Source organism: Chiloscyllium punctatum, chromosome 28, assembly GCF_047496795.1.
Source record: "Chiloscyllium punctatum isolate Juve2018m chromosome 28, sChiPun1.3, whole genome shotgun sequence".
Taxonomy (NCBI): domain Eukaryota; kingdom Metazoa; phylum Chordata; class Chondrichthyes; order Orectolobiformes; family Hemiscylliidae; genus Chiloscyllium; species Chiloscyllium punctatum.
The window spans coordinates 41230576-41239677 of NC_092766.1; the positions used below are offsets into that span (position 1 = coordinate 41230576).

Here is a 9102-nt window from a genome sequence, read left to right on the forward strand (position 1 = left end):
CTCACACACTGCAAGAGGGGCACACGCACACACACACAGCGAGGGTTGGACACGCACACACACAAGAAGGTTGAGACACGCAGACACAGCGAGGGTGGGACATTGCTCAGAAAGCGAGAGGGGACACACACACACAAAGTGAGGGATGGTGACACACAGACATACGCACACACAAACAAAAACACAGAGCGAGGGAGGGACATGCACACACACAGTGAGGGAGGGATATGCTCACACACAGCAAGGGAGGTACAAACACACAAGTGAGGAGAGTTACACACACACAGCGAGGGAAGGGGATACGCACGCATACACACACAAACACAGAACAATGGAGGGACACGTGCACACACAGTGATGTGTCTCCTCGGACATGTCATTATCCAGCTCTCACTCCAGTCTGCGCCCTCACAGTGTCAGCGTCTCTGTGACTCCCAGGTACAACTAGGCCTCGATCCTCAGGGCTGATTTATATTCTCCCAGGTGTGAGTCAGCCTCAAGCTCCTGCTCCAAGTTGCTCCCTCACACGGTCACTCCCTCTGTGACTCAGTGCTGATTTCGAGCCTCCTGCTCTGCTTTATATCCAACGCCAAGTCCCAGTCGGCCTTGACCCTCGCTGCTGATTTATATTCTCCCACTTTGTGCTGCTCTCTCTCAGCTTCTCTCCCCTTGTGATTCCCAGGTAATGGTAGGCCTCAAGCCTCAGCTGAGATTTATAACATCCCATTCCACACTGCTCTCTTACAGGATCGCCGTTGTGCCTGGAAGACAGTGGGAAAGGGGAGGATTAGACAGAGCAGAGGGTGTTACAGTGATTGAGGGAGCTGTAGGGGATGAAACAGGTTATCTGGGGAGCTAGGCAGACCTGCAGTATCTAAAGAACTTAACTGGAAGATACAGCGAAAGTTGCAGACACTGAACAAGGCAAAGGAAATAGAGAGATGGTGGCTTGTTCATGACTGAGCTTAGTAGAGTCTAAAGGGCTTCAAAGTTTGGGAGAAGATTTGTAGCACGGGTGCTCGTTGTTGTGGTTCTATTCGCCGAGTTGGGAATTTGTGTTGCAGACGTTTCGTCCCCTGTCTAGGTGACATCCTCAGTGCTTGGGAGCCTCCTGTGAAGCGCTTCTGTGATCTTTCCTCCGGGATTTATAGTGATTTGTATCTGCCGCTTGCGGTTGTCATATCCAGCTGTCCGCTGCAGTGGCCAGTATATTGGGTCCAGGTCGATGTGCTTATAGATTGAATCTGTGGATGAGTGCCATGCCTCGAGGAATTCCCTGGATGTTCTCTGTTTGGCTTGTTCTATAATAGTAGTGTTGTCCCAGTCGAACTCACGTTGCTTGTCATCTGCATGTGTGGCTACTAAGGATAGCTGGTCGTGTCGTTTCGTGGCCAGTTTGGTGTTCATGGGTGCGGATCGTTAGCTGTCTTCCTGTTTGTCCTATGTAGTGTTTTGTGCAGTCCTTGCATGGGATTTTGTACACTACATTGGTTTTGCTCATGCTGGGTGTCAGGTCCATCGTCCTGGTGAGTTGTTGTCTGAGAATGGCTGTTGGTTTGTGTGCTGTTATGAGTCCTAGTGGTCGCAGTAGTCTGGCTGTCAGTTCGGAAATGTTCCTGATGTATGGTAGTGTGGCTAGTCCTTTGGGTCGTGGCATGTCTTCATTCCGTTGTCTTTCCCTGAGGCATCTGTGGATGAAATTGCGTGGAGTTTGACCCCACCCCGCAGCTCACCAATAGGATAAACAACACACTGAGATACCTACAATAAAAAACGGACAGATAACCAGGTTTGACCGACAGGGAATGAAAACTGAAATCAACAACACCCCCAGATTCTATGGACTACCTAAAGTTCACAAACCAGACATCCCACTCAGACCCATAGTATCACTACCAGGGACACCATTACACAAACTGGCTAAAGAACTACAGCAGAAACTGAAACACCTGATCAGCGGATCCAGACACTCTGTACAGTCAACACAGGAATTCTTGGACATCATCAGAAATATACACATAGACAAGGTAGAAACTATGGTCTCATTTGATGTAATGGCACTGTTCACCTCTATCGACAAAACCCTAGCCAGAGAAACAATAGCCAACCTGCTGGACATACAGAACAGACAACAGGACGTTGAACCTATCAACAAAGACGGCATACTCAAACTACTGGACCTGTGCCTCACAACACACTTCACATTCAACAACCAAATATATGAACAAATCAACGGCACACCCATGGACTCACCCATCTCTGGACTCATAGCAGAAGTGGTAATGCAAAGATTAGAACAAACAGTCTTACTGCAAATTCAACCCAAACTCGGGGTCAGATATGTGGAGGACACCTTTGTAATCATTAAAAACACAGAAATAGAGAACACACACCGGATCATCAACGCCACACTCACCGCAATCCGATTCACAAGAGAGTAAGAAAAGGGCAACCAACTCCCATTCCTAGACGTGACGGTACAGAGAACACCGAATGGAGAATTCACCACAAAGGTATACAGGAAAGCAACACACACAGACCAAGTCCTGATCTATGAAAGCAACCACCTCAACACACACAAAAGAAGTTGCATCAAGACACTGTTCAAAAGGGCCACAACACACTGCAGTACACCAGAACTGCAAAAAGAGGAAGAATGTATCCACCAAAAACGGATTCCCCCCGCAATTTCATTAGGGATTGTCTGTATGGATTTGTTAGACGACTGTCCTCTGATATTGATGAGGGCCGTGCAGATGATATGGTTTATATGGAGTTCATTCAGGTCTTTGACAAGGTCCCACACGGAAGGCTGGTCCAAAAGGGAAGATCCCATGGGATCCAAGGTCAGTTGGTAAATTGGCTCCACACATGGTGGAGGGTTGGTTTTGTGACTGAAAGCTTTTGCCCAGCGGATGTACCACAGGGATCTGTGCAGGAGCCATTGCTGTTCATTATGGACATTAATCACTCGGATGTGAAAGCAGACGATAACATTAGTAGGTTTGCCGATAACATGAAAGGTGAGGGTGTTGTCCACAGTGAGGGGGATGGACTCAGGCTGCAGTCTGATATCGATCAGATGATAAACTGAGCAGAGTAATGGCAGACAGAGTTTACTTCTGGTCACTGTGAGGTAATGCACTGTGGGAAGTCTAATAAATGAATGATATACATCATGAATGTTAGGTCCTCCTGGAGTACTGAGGAATACAGGGACATTGGTGGGCAAGTCCCTGGATGTCTGAAGGTGTCAGCACAGGTAGACAGGGTGGGGAATACACCTGAACTGGGAACAGGAGGGGGACCCACATCCTGGTGGGGAATGTTGCTGGAGCTGCTCGAGAGGATTTAAACTTGTCTGGCAGGGCTGTGTGACCCCAAAGAGTCATAAGGCCAGAAAGAAAGTTGAGGCTGGTAAATAGGTTCAACAGAGGAATATAAGTGGACAAGGCAGGCAAGAACATAGCAGACAATTATGGAAAAGTGGTGGATTAAACTGCAGTTATTTCAATGCAAAAGGCCAAACAGATAAGTTAGATGAACCCAGAGCATGGATGGGAACATGGGATTGGGATCCCATAGATATTACAGAAACACAGCTGAGGGAGCAACAGGACCAGCAGCTCAATGTTCCAGAGACAGATGCTACAGGAAGGAGAGAACAGGAGGCAAAACAGGAGGAGACCTGGTGGGTTTGATTGGGTGAAACATCCCAGCAGTAACTAGAGGGAGGATTCATGTAGGATCACCCAGTTAAATGATATTAGTGGAACTGAGAAATAAAAATTGGTCATTAGTTTTCTACGGTCAGACTACAGCGATAGGCAAACGGAGATGAAGGAGCAAATATGTCAGGAGATTTCAGACATCTCTTAGAATAATAGGGTTGTAATGATAGGGGATCTTAACCGTTCCAAACCTGGACTGGGATTGTTACTAAGTTAAGCATTTGGTTAGAAGGAATTTGTTAAGTGTGTTCCGAAAACTCCCAGTCATTATGTAAGTGGCCCAACTGGAGAATGGGGCCAAACCTGACCTCCCCAAGGTAGGGAACGGGACTGAGGTGTTAGTGGGGGAGCACTTTGGAAAGTTACCACAATTGTATTAGTTTGAAAATAGCGATGGAAAAGGACAGGCCTGGTCCACAAGTTAAAGTTATTCAATGGAGCAAGATAGTATTAGACAGGAATTTTTAAAGTAGATCAGTGGAGAGTATTTGCAGATAAAGGGAAATCTGGCAAGTAGGAATATTTTAAAATCGAGATAAAAGGAGCGTTCAGCGCCAGTGTGTTCTTGTTAGTGTGCAGCTGAATGCTGACTGAATTAGGAAACACTGGCTGAGTTTCGAGGCTGTGGTCAAGAAAAAGGGGGTCACATGTCAGATATAACTGATATAACTGATTCTCCTGAAGGGAATCCCTTCAGGAGCATTGGGGCTGTAGAAATACACTTAGGATAGAAATCAGGAATGTAAAAAGGGGACACGAGATAGCGTTGGCAGAGAAAGTTAAGGAGAATCCAAAGAGACTTTACAAGTGTATTAAGAGCAAAAGAAGAGCTCGGGACAAACCCGGTCTCCTTAATAATCAATGAAGGCAACAATGTGTGAAACTACAAGATCCAAAACAAATATTTCACTTTGGAACTTAGTGTGGATAAAGACTGGGGCGCTCAAGGAACTAAACAGTGTTTGGCCTGACCACTATTGGAATAATGTGTGCAATTATGGTCTCACTGCCATCGGAAGGATGTTGTGGAACATGAAAGTGTTCAGAAGAAATGACCAAAGATGTTGCCAGGTTTGGAGGGTTTGTGCTTCAGGGAAAAGCCTGAATAGGCTGGGGCTGTTTTCACTTGAACATGGGAAGCTGAGGAGTTACCTGATAAAAGGTGTTTAAAATCATGATGGGCATCGACAGGGTCAATAGACAAGGTCATTTCCCCAGGCGAGGGAAACTTTCAAAGAAACCTCAAGAATAACTGGCTCCCGCAGAGTGGATGGAATAAGCTGCCAGAGCAAATAGTGGAGGCTGATAGAAATACATTTAAAAGGCATGTGGATGGGTGTATGAATAGCAAGGGTTCAGAGGGATATTGGCAAAATTGTGGCAAATGTGACGAGAAACGTCATGCAGGAGTTGGTCCGAAGGGCCTGTTTCTGTGCTGTACATCTCTATGACTCAACGTCTTGAAATGAGTCCACATTATAGAAAAGGAGGTGCTGGAGGTTTTAAAACACAAAGGTAGATAAATCCCCAGGACCTGATCAAATGGATCTCAGGACATTGTGGGAAGCTGGTGAAGAAATTGTAGGGCCCCTAACAGAGATATTTGTATCATAGAGAGCTATGTGTGATAGGCTGTTAGACTGGAGGGTGGCATTGTGGACAGTGAAGAAGGTTTTCTGGGATTACAAAGGGATCCTGATGAAAGGTGTGAATGGCTGAAAAACTGTCGATGGAGTTCAATCTGAATAAATGCGAGGTAATGCATTTTGTACAACAAACCCGGGTAGGGCTTATACAATTAATGGCAAGACCTTCAGCAGTGTTGTAGAACAGAGGGACCTCAGGGTTCAGCTACATAATTCTTTGAAGTTTGTAACATGGAGAGACAGGATAGTTTAAAAAAAGGTGCTTGCCTCACTTGCTTTCATTGCTCAGTCCTTTGGATATAGGAGTTGGGAAGTCGCATTGAGATTATACAGGCCATTGGTGAGTCCTCTTCTGGAATACTGTGTCCAGTTCTGGTCGCCCAGTTATAGGAAGGATATTATTAAGTTGGAAAGGGTTGGGAGGAGATTTACTGGGATGTGGCTGGGTACGAAAGGCTTCAGTATAAAGAAAGGCTGAATAGGTTGGTATTTTTCACTGAAACCTGAATGTTGACAGATGACCTCATAGAAGTTTATAAAATCATGAGGGGGATAGATAGAGTTAATGGGAGTTGTATTTTCCCATGGACAGGGGAGTTTCAAGACAAGGCACTACATTTTTAAGTTTAGAGGAGAGACATTTAAAAAAAAAGACTTGAGAGGCACATTGTTACACAGAGGGTGGGTTGTGTGTGAAATGAACTTCCCAAGAACCTGGGGACAATTACAATGTTTAACAGACATTTAGATTAGTACAGGAATAGGAACAGTTGGAAGGGATATGATCCAGAAACAGGCAGGTGAGATGAGATCTGTTTTAGAGTATGGTTAGCGTTAAATGAACAGTGCGGAGTGCGGTATGCCTCCAACTATGATTATAATGTTGTGTCATTAATTAAGAAAGGCTGCAAGAGAAAGCCAGGGAACTACAGACTGATGAGCGAGACATCAGGGTGGGTCAGTTGTTGGAGGTCATTCTGAGAGGTAGGCCTTACATGCATTTGGAAAGATAAGGCCTGATTACGGACAGCCAGCATGGCTTTGTGCATGGGAAAACATGTCCCACAAACTTGACTGGAGTTTGCTCAAGATGTGACCAAAATGATAGACGAAGGGGCCAAGGAATGAAAGATGGAGTTTAATTCAGTTGTTGGATTTAGTTCAGACAAACCAAGGAGGACTAACACGGGTAATGGTTGGGCCCTGAACAGTGTTGTAGAAAAGAGAGAGACCAAGGGGTGCAGTTACATTGTTCCTTTGACTGGCATCACAGGGCGACAGGGTGTTGAAAGCGGCAATTGGCACACTTGTGAGAGCATTGGTGAGAGCATTGAGTACATGAGTTGGAGATATTGGTAACTCTGTCGTCAATATTTTTCCTGGGCAGAGGAGGCCACGGGGTGACCTTATACAAGTTTATGAAACCATGTATGGTCTAAGTAAGGTGAATTGCCAAGGGTAGGTGAGTCCAAAGATAGAGGCATAAACGTGACGTGAGACAGCAAGGATTTAAAGAGGGAGCTGAGGGGCAACATTATCCACAGAGGATGGTGCATAGACGGAATGGACTGCCAGAGGAAATGGTAAAAACAAGTACAATTACAACATGGAAAAGACACTCGGGCAGGTACATGGAGAGGAGAAGGTTTGAAGGGATATGAGACAAACACAGGCAAATGCAACTCATTCCATTTAGGAAATCTCGGCCGAAGAGTCATGCCGCACAGAAACAGACCCGATGTCCCAGTTGTTGGAGGAGGAGACTATCGAGACAAGGCATGTTGTAGAGACTGAAGCAAGTTACAGCGATACAGATGGTCATCTGGACTGGAGGTTTCAAATATGTGAAATAATTGGTGAGAGGGGAGGAGATGACAGAGATAGGAACTGTTATAGGAGTTAGAATGATTGAAGACACTGGTCCTCAATACAAGCCATAGATACAATGTTGGAGAGGGAATAGGGAACAGAAAGATCCCAGGCTGCATTACCACCCTCTCGTGGGAGGCCTGCTTTCCCCTCAGTTGTTCTGATGCTCCCTAAGAAAGCACAAGCCTGGACTGATAACTGGGAACTCCCGATGCTGTCTCATTGCAACAAAACTTGCAGCAGGCGTGGTGATTATTACTTTCTGCTCTGTGCACTGGAATGATCTTACCTGGCAGCAGGATTTATTGAAGACTCCCGACCTCCCTGACTTTGTCTTTCTGGCTGACCAACCATCATCCCAACCAGCAGTTGGCAAGTCTATTGAGTCTGGAACTTCATGATTACCTGTAGAGGACACAGAAATAGGCAGAATGGGCAATTAGACGAATGCTTTGAGGGTTACACATATAGAATGGCACTGAGCCCACAGAGATCTGGAAAATCCTGACCTGTGTTGCCTCATCTCTCTGGAGTGGAGAATTCTGTTGGCTCATGATCTGGAGTAGCTTCAAGAGTGAGAGACGCTGACAGAGGCAGCAATTAGACCCACACAGTGAGGGATACCACATGGAAAGTTACTGAGTCACATCATCAGAATGCCGGGTCAAACAATTGTGCTGGAAAAAAGAGTTTTAATTCATGTTGCACTGGGATATACAAACTGTGAGCAGGCGAAGTGATGGCCTAGAGGCATTATTGTGTGACAATTTATCCAGAAACTCAGCAAGTGTTCTCTGGACATAGGTTCAAATCCCACCATTGCAAATGATTGAATGTGAAGTAAATGCTTCAAAAACAATGTAATTAAAAACGTGTAAATGAGTATTAAACAATTGCTGATGTTAAGAAAAATCCATCGGGTGCATTCCTGTCTTTAGTGAAGTAATCTAAGGTGGGACTGGGATATCACAGGTATTACAGAAACAACAGCTGAGGGAGGGACAGGACAGGCAGCTCAATGTTCCAGGGGACAGATGCTGCAGGAAGGACAGAAGGGGAGCTGAGAGAGGAGGAGAGCTGCTGGTTCTGATTGGGTGAAACATCCCAGCAGGACTGAGAGAGGATATTCCTGCAGGACCGCCCAGTGAAGCTGTGTTCGTGGGATTAATCAATAACAATGGGGCTTCCCTTTCCTCTGATTGTTCTACAGACCCCGAGAGCCCCGCCTTCCTGCACCTTGACCTTCTCAACATGGCGGCCCTCAGGCCCGCGCTCCCTCTTCCCTCAAACAAATGGCGGCCGTGACCCTGGGCCGCTTCCCTGATCAGAGACCGCCGCCTCCTTACCCGGGCCTGGAGGGCCTTTTTAGAGTTATTTTTAACCTGTATCCAGGAATTGTGAAATCTCTTCGCTCCTTTTTCCCAGCGACGCTCCCACACACCGGCTCTGAGCGCGACTCTCTGAAGCCGATCGCAACCGCTGCCGGAGAAAGCAGCTCCATGTCGCTCTCTCGGTGTCCTGATCAATGTGACACTGCGCATGCTCCACATAGAATCCAAACCGCGCGTGCGTCTGAGAGTATCGGTGAGTTGATAGAGAATATTCATATCTGCACAGGATCATGGGTGAAATTTTAGTCATTAACAGTTGCTCTGTCGAGTTACAGTCATTGAGATCATTAGTATGCAAATAGATTGTTCGGTCCAACTTCACCATACTAGCCAGGTATGTAAATTACCAATCGTTCTGGGAGTTTGAAAATAAGTTTCTTACTCGCATTGTGTAAACCGACCTGTGAATTATTCACGCCGACCTGTGAAATATTCTCAGCTCGTCCCCCTAAACTTTTGCAAAAT

General features: G+C 46.0%; 1 long non-coding RNA gene across 1 annotated transcript in view; it reads right to left on the minus strand.

Annotated features, from left to right (window-relative positions):
• Nucleotides 1-8664, minus strand: part of LOC140453848 (uncharacterized) — a 24257-nt gene extending 15593 nt beyond the window's left edge. Inside the window, exons 1-2 of the long non-coding RNA XR_011952505.1 lie at nt 8629-8664; nt 7536-7651 (exon numbers count right to left, since the gene is read on the minus strand). This is a non-coding gene — a long non-coding RNA (uncharacterized lncRNA). The remainder of the gene's footprint in view (nt 1-7535; nt 7652-8628) is intronic.
• Nucleotides 8665-9102: the final 438 nt, after the last annotated feature.